The sequence below is a fragment of the Chiloscyllium plagiosum genome, unplaced genomic scaffold (assembly GCF_004010195.1).
Source record: "Chiloscyllium plagiosum isolate BGI_BamShark_2017 unplaced genomic scaffold, ASM401019v2 scaf_2034, whole genome shotgun sequence".
Taxonomy (NCBI): domain Eukaryota; kingdom Metazoa; phylum Chordata; class Chondrichthyes; order Orectolobiformes; family Hemiscylliidae; genus Chiloscyllium; species Chiloscyllium plagiosum.
The window spans coordinates 44,001-50,000 of record NW_025214731.1 but is presented as its reverse complement, the minus strand read 5'-3'; the positions used below and the strand labels follow the sequence as shown (position 1 = coordinate 50,000).

Genomic DNA, 6,000 nt, shown 5'->3' with positions numbered 1-6,000 from the left:
TCCCTTTCAAAACCCACCATCCTGCCAACAAAAATCACATGAACCTTGTATCCAGATAGAAGTGCTGTTTAGCTTTTCTTTAGAGACAAATTCTATGCTGTCTTTGAACTATATGGACAGTTTAAAGGATTGTTTAGAGCCTGACATTTTCAACACATTTGTTTGACTTTGGAGTCTAACCACTGTAAATACTGATGCCACTGCCGGTGATTGCAATTAATTATGTGGAAGATTTTCAAGTGTTCCAAAGTATTCCTATAAGTTCGGGAAGACTTAATAAAGATTTCCTACAGTTTGGGAATTTCTTGGCACAGTAACCTAATATTTTAAAAAATTAAAAATTTGAATTAAAAGGGCCTTCTTCCCAGCAAAACAATCTGAGTCTTATTTTAATTTTTAACAAACACTAAGATCTATAGTCAGGCAGACGCAAGAACATATCACACAACCTGTTTACTTGTAACTACAGTGCAAAAACATGATCATTTTATAAATTTCACAAATGGACTGCAGTCATTTAAGAAGGCAGTTCATCACCATCTTCTCTGGGGCAAATAGGGACAGGCAATAAATGCTGGTGCAACCAGCGATACTACATCTCTTAGATTAATAAAAAAAAGTAAATTTGCTCACAGAAAACTCCAAAACACACCACTGCGGGTAGATGCATTACAATTTAACATCTCAATTTAACATTTCACAATAGTCCAAACGATTTATGTTGCAATATGAACATGTCAACATCATTTCTATCTGTGGTCTGGCTTTCTATTTCTGGATTGGTCTTTGTTGATTAGGATGAAGCACCAGTTATGGCATTTTATTATAATTTATTCATAATCTCCTCATTTGTCCTGAGTCATTTTGTTGCTTGCATGGTTGGAAAGTGACATCTGTACTTTGCCTTCTTATCTTTGCAATGTGAAACCAACCACTCTGTCAGCTGGAGTTTTATTGGTGATAAACATGCCTGGGTCACAAGGTTCAAATCCCACTTGAGTGCCTGAGAATCAATGCTGAGTTTGCAGTACAATACTGAGGGAGTGCTGCACTGTCAGGGGCTGAGATATTAAATTGTAATGCATCTACCCTCAGTGGTGTGTGTTGGAGTTTTCTGTGAGCAAATTTACTTTTTTTTATTAATCTAAGAGATGTAGTATCGCTGGTTGCACCAGCATTTATTGCCTGTCCCTATTTGCCCCAGAGAAGATGGTGATGAACTGCCTCCTTAAATGACTGCAGTCCATTTGTACCATATGGAGAGTTCCTGGATCACATTCAACGATACTGAAGGAATGGCCATGTACTTCCAAGTCAGAATGGTGAGTGGCTTGGAAGGGATCTTGCAGGGGTGTTGTTCCGATATTCTTCTAGCTGGTAGTGTTCGTGGGTTTGGAAGATGGTGTCTAAGAAACCTTGGTGAATTTCTGCAATGCATCTGGCTAAACTTCTACTACTGAGCATTAATTTAGATTTATTGTCACGTATACAAAAAGTGAAGAGTTTTTCGCGTGTTGTATGCAAAGTGCCACCATGTTCCAGAGCCATCTTGAAACACTGTATATAATGCAAACTTTTTGATGGAGGGAATAGATGTTTGTGGATGTGGTGCCAATTAAGCGGTCTGCTTTGTCCTGGATGGTGTGAAGTTTGTTGAGTGTTGTTAGAGCTACATCCATCCAGGTAAGTTGGAAGCATTCCATCCCACTCCTGATTTGTGCCTTGTAGATGATGGACAGGGAGAAAGTGAGGACTGCAGTTGCTGGAGATCAGAGCTGAAAAATGTGTTGCTGGAAAAGTGCAGCAGGTCAGGCAGCATCCAAGGAGCAGGAGAATCGACGTTTCGGGCATAAGCCCTTCTTCAGGAAGGGCTCTCATTCCTGAAGAAGGGCTTATGCCCAAAACGTCGATTCTCCTGCTCGTTGGATGCTGCCTGACCTGCTGCGCTTTTCCAGCAAAACATTTTTCAGATGATGGACAGGCTTTGGAGAGTCATGGGGTGAATTCACCGTACCCTCTGACCTGTTCTTGTAGCCACAGTATTTATATGGCTAATCCAGTTCAGTTTCTGGAGAATGGTAACCTCCATCCCTGTTGTTACTGGGGGAATCAGTGATGGTGATGCTATTAAATGTCAAGGGATGATAGTTAGATTCTCCCTTGAGATGGTCATTTCCCTGTGTTTATTTGGGTGTTGACTTACTTATCATTTATCATGCTGGATACTATCCAGGTCTTGTTGTATTTGGACATTGTGCTGCTCATGCCCAAATGAAGCAAGACTTGGACTTCTACGTATTGTACATTACAAAAGTAACCACATTTCAATCTAGACTTAATTGGCTGTAAAATGCTTTGAAATGTTAGGTAGATATCAGAGTGCTCTATAAATGCAACTCTTTTTCTTTTCCACATCCATTATCTTTCAGCAAGATCATCATGTGCAATGAAAATTGGAGTTTCACGACATGACTCTGTGACTCAATGACAAGGACAGTTTTGGCAATTTTGACAACAAAGCAAATGTATCAGGTTCACTCCACAAACACCAAAACTACAGAACTGACAGAAATTAAAGCATGGGACTCAATTCTCTTCCTTATCATGGCACTGTTAATCCAAATATTAATCTGGAATAGAAGCAGGAAGAAAGTTATAAGGGGGGGAGAGGTTTATACTGATCAAAGATTTTTTACCACCATTCAGGGTCTGTTTTTAATACCTGAGAGAAAACAGGGGGGAATGAGTGTAGCTGCACTGGATTATTTATTATTAAATAAGCTGTTAATGAAGTTTAGAAACCAACTATCAATCTGATTTTGGGGAAAAAAATTAACTGAGAATTTGATATCCTTTAGGGAAAGAACAGAGACATTGAATCAAATGGGCTTTTCCACAACAAACAGCAATGGGTTCTCAGCTACTATTAGACTTTTAGTTGGATTTGAACGCAGTTCCCCAGAATGTTACTCAGTCTCTGGGTTAATAGTCCTGCTATAACATCACCTCCTCTTTCCTCAAAAGCTTTGGAGAAAAAGTCAATCATGATCTTGAGGTCAGTTTCTGAAGGAGCAGCACACATCGTCACATTGGAGATCAGGTTGGAGTGATTGTGGTTAGGTTTGAAGGCAGTGCAATGCAGCTAATATTTTCCTGCCTAGTTCTGTAAATTCTCATCAGGCCTCTGAGTAATTTGTTGGAAATGAGCCCCAGTATAATAGCCAGGAAGAAGGATAATTGTCTTGGTACGATACCTCAGCATCTTAGTTTCTTCACAAGAGATAGGGACAATGGTGGTGAGGATCATAACTTGCACGTGGGAGGATGGTGGCAAATTTCTGTGGTCAGCCAAACTAGAGGATGATAACCCAAAATCAACGGAAGTTGACAGGTTTAAGAGGTATTAGCCCTAAACTGACGCTCTCTTTATGCAAGTTTTCGATCTGAAGTAGACTGTAGACAGACAATTGCAAACTGTAAACCGGTGAAGATGAGGTTGAGATATGTTTGCTGGAACTAATTGCCAAACAAGTGAACTACATCTCCCAGAAGGCTGAGAGGGAGCTGCTGTAGAGCTCCACCGGCGGCGATACAACGGTGCAACAAAGTAGCAACAAGAAGTTTCAACTGAGACAGGGCTGAGAAGCCGACTACACGGAGAAACACAACGCTTCGGGTAAGCAGATCTGCTTCTGGGTGCAATGTTTTGAGTTGATTTCTGCTACACAACAATGTAAAACAGTGACTCTTAGATGGGAAGAGTTTTATTTTGGCCTCGTTCAGGAACTTCGAAGCGCGCTCTTTCTCTCTCTCTCGTTATCAGGACGTGTGCTTCATTTGTTTCCGAGCGATCCGGTTACCTGGGTCCGAACGCCCAGGATAGTCCGAGGAAACAAAGGTCGCTTGGGAAACCCAGTCAAGATTTTGAGAGGGAAGGTTCCAGTTTCCCCACTATCTAATATAATTCCGTATTGTCAAATTGTTACATTCATCCTCCTGGGGCAGACAACATTGAGCTGGAACCGCCTGCAAATGACCCTTAATGTTTGGAGACTCGGCGGCGTTTTTACCTCAGCCTTAACTGAGCAGTGCAACTCTGTTTATTGTCGATTGGTGTGCTTTGTGCTAGTGCATGTGTGGAAACGAGTTTCAACAAGGGACTGGTTTCTGTATAGTAACAATATTAGTTTTCACGTGCGGCAGGGAACAATAAATGCTTGGATTTTAAATGCAGAATATTAATGGACAGAAGTCGACCGTTCGGCCTGTCACCGTGGTGATACAATTTGACTTGTCGCCCCAATAGTAGTTAAAGAAAACAATGAATGTGTTTCCTTCAGAGAATTTATTCCCATTGGGGGTTGGGTGGTCTTCAGGCTTCACACAGATATTGTGACTGTGTGGTTATCATAAAACTCTTGTCAAAATAGACTGTCTACACTCTGAAATAACTAAAATGTTGATATGGTTTCGCGCCCTAATTAGAAACATTGCATGGAAAACGCTGTCCGTGCAATTTACACTTCATTGTAATGTTAGGAAACCAGGCACTTTATTGGAACGTTTGCTGTGTCAAATTGAAGATACAGCAATTAAGGTATCTCAACAGGAAGGATGGTTTAAAAAAAAATGGATTGCCCTCGAACAGCCGCATTCTTACCCAACTGAAAAAGCTGCCCTATTTAGTTTGTCTGTTTTCTTATTTGTTCTGAGCCTCTTACCCTTGAATACAGTTGAGTGAAAATCCAGAAAAATTGGACGTTTTTTTAAAAATAAACAAATGCTTGCTGTCCGTTTTCATTGAGATTTTCCCCCAAATTCAGGAAGAAGCCATAAGTGCTTGATCTACTGAGATATTTATTTACTCTCTTGCCAAATAATTAAACAGATATGATATTTGGCCACAAATATTAGTTATGATGATTATAATTGCTATCAGAGAATAGAGACGTGGTTCACGCGGCCTGTTGAATATTAAAGCAAGTTCGGCACTTGTCATGTTTATCGTAATGGGTGGCATTTTAAAAATGCACACTGACATAAAAGTCTTTTCAATTCATTCATGAAGCGATTTCCATCTAGAAGAATCGTGCTCTGTCAAATCGGTCAGCTGACCAGTCCTAAACGTCATTGTAAATGCGAGTTGGCCAGTGAATATGCTTGAACAGAACCAGCCAAAATAAAGAGAATTTGTCTTCTTTACAGTTTCACATTGCATGACTGTACTTGTCTTGAACGTACATCACATTATACACTTTAATGAGTTCAGAGCATATATTGTTTTATCATACAAACCCATCCGGAAACCCATTATTGAATAGAGTAAGAAACACTTCTTTAAAAGTATGAGTAATTTTTAATAAGTTTTGTGATTTAGATGTAACTAATCTTTTTATTTCTAATGGTTTTTGTAAAGCAAGTTGGTTGACTGTTTTAATATTGTTTAAAGTCATGCTGCTGACCCCTGGTAGACCTTGAAATATGAGTGTTTGGCATGGATCTGGATAAATGAATGTCCACTTTGTCTGGTCAAATGTTCACTGTCCCACTGGGAACAGTTGGATGCATGAATGAAGTTGTTTTATGACCCTGTGACAACACTAGCAGCCTGCGCATGCTGTGTGTTATAGAATGGAGTTTACTCCCTAACACAATTGAAGTGGTCTTTTGACCAAAGACCTGAGTGGAGATTGTGTCAGGTCTCAGCTACATGCAATTTAATCAAAAAGAGCACTTTAGCCAAAGCTTCTGTCTGCTTTCTGGGGAGTAGGGGTGGGAAGAAGGAAGTGATGGAGGGGGGGGAAGTGCAAAATTGTTAGTTCTGGCAAATGGTAATGAGGCCTCAGGAAAACATATTTAAGCACAGTTCTTGGCAGGTCTGATCATGTGTAACTGACAAAATGCTCACATAAAATCAATAACTTGCTTTATCACTTTCACAACACTTAAGCATTTGGGTCTATGTACATTATGAATGACAACTTCTGTTTTCACTTAATA

At 40.0% G+C, this 6,000-nt stretch overlaps 1 long non-coding RNA gene across 1 annotated transcript in view; it reads left to right on the top strand.

Moving 5' to 3' along the window:
• The first annotated feature begins 954 nt into the window (after positions 1-954).
• Positions 955-6,000, top strand: part of LOC122547998 — a 38,318-nt gene continuing 33,272 nt past the window's right edge. Inside the window, exons 1-2 of the long non-coding RNA XR_006311142.1 lie at positions 955-1,322; positions 2,430-3,676. This is a non-coding gene — a long non-coding RNA (uncharacterized LOC122547998). The remainder of the gene's footprint in view (positions 1,323-2,429; positions 3,677-6,000) is intronic.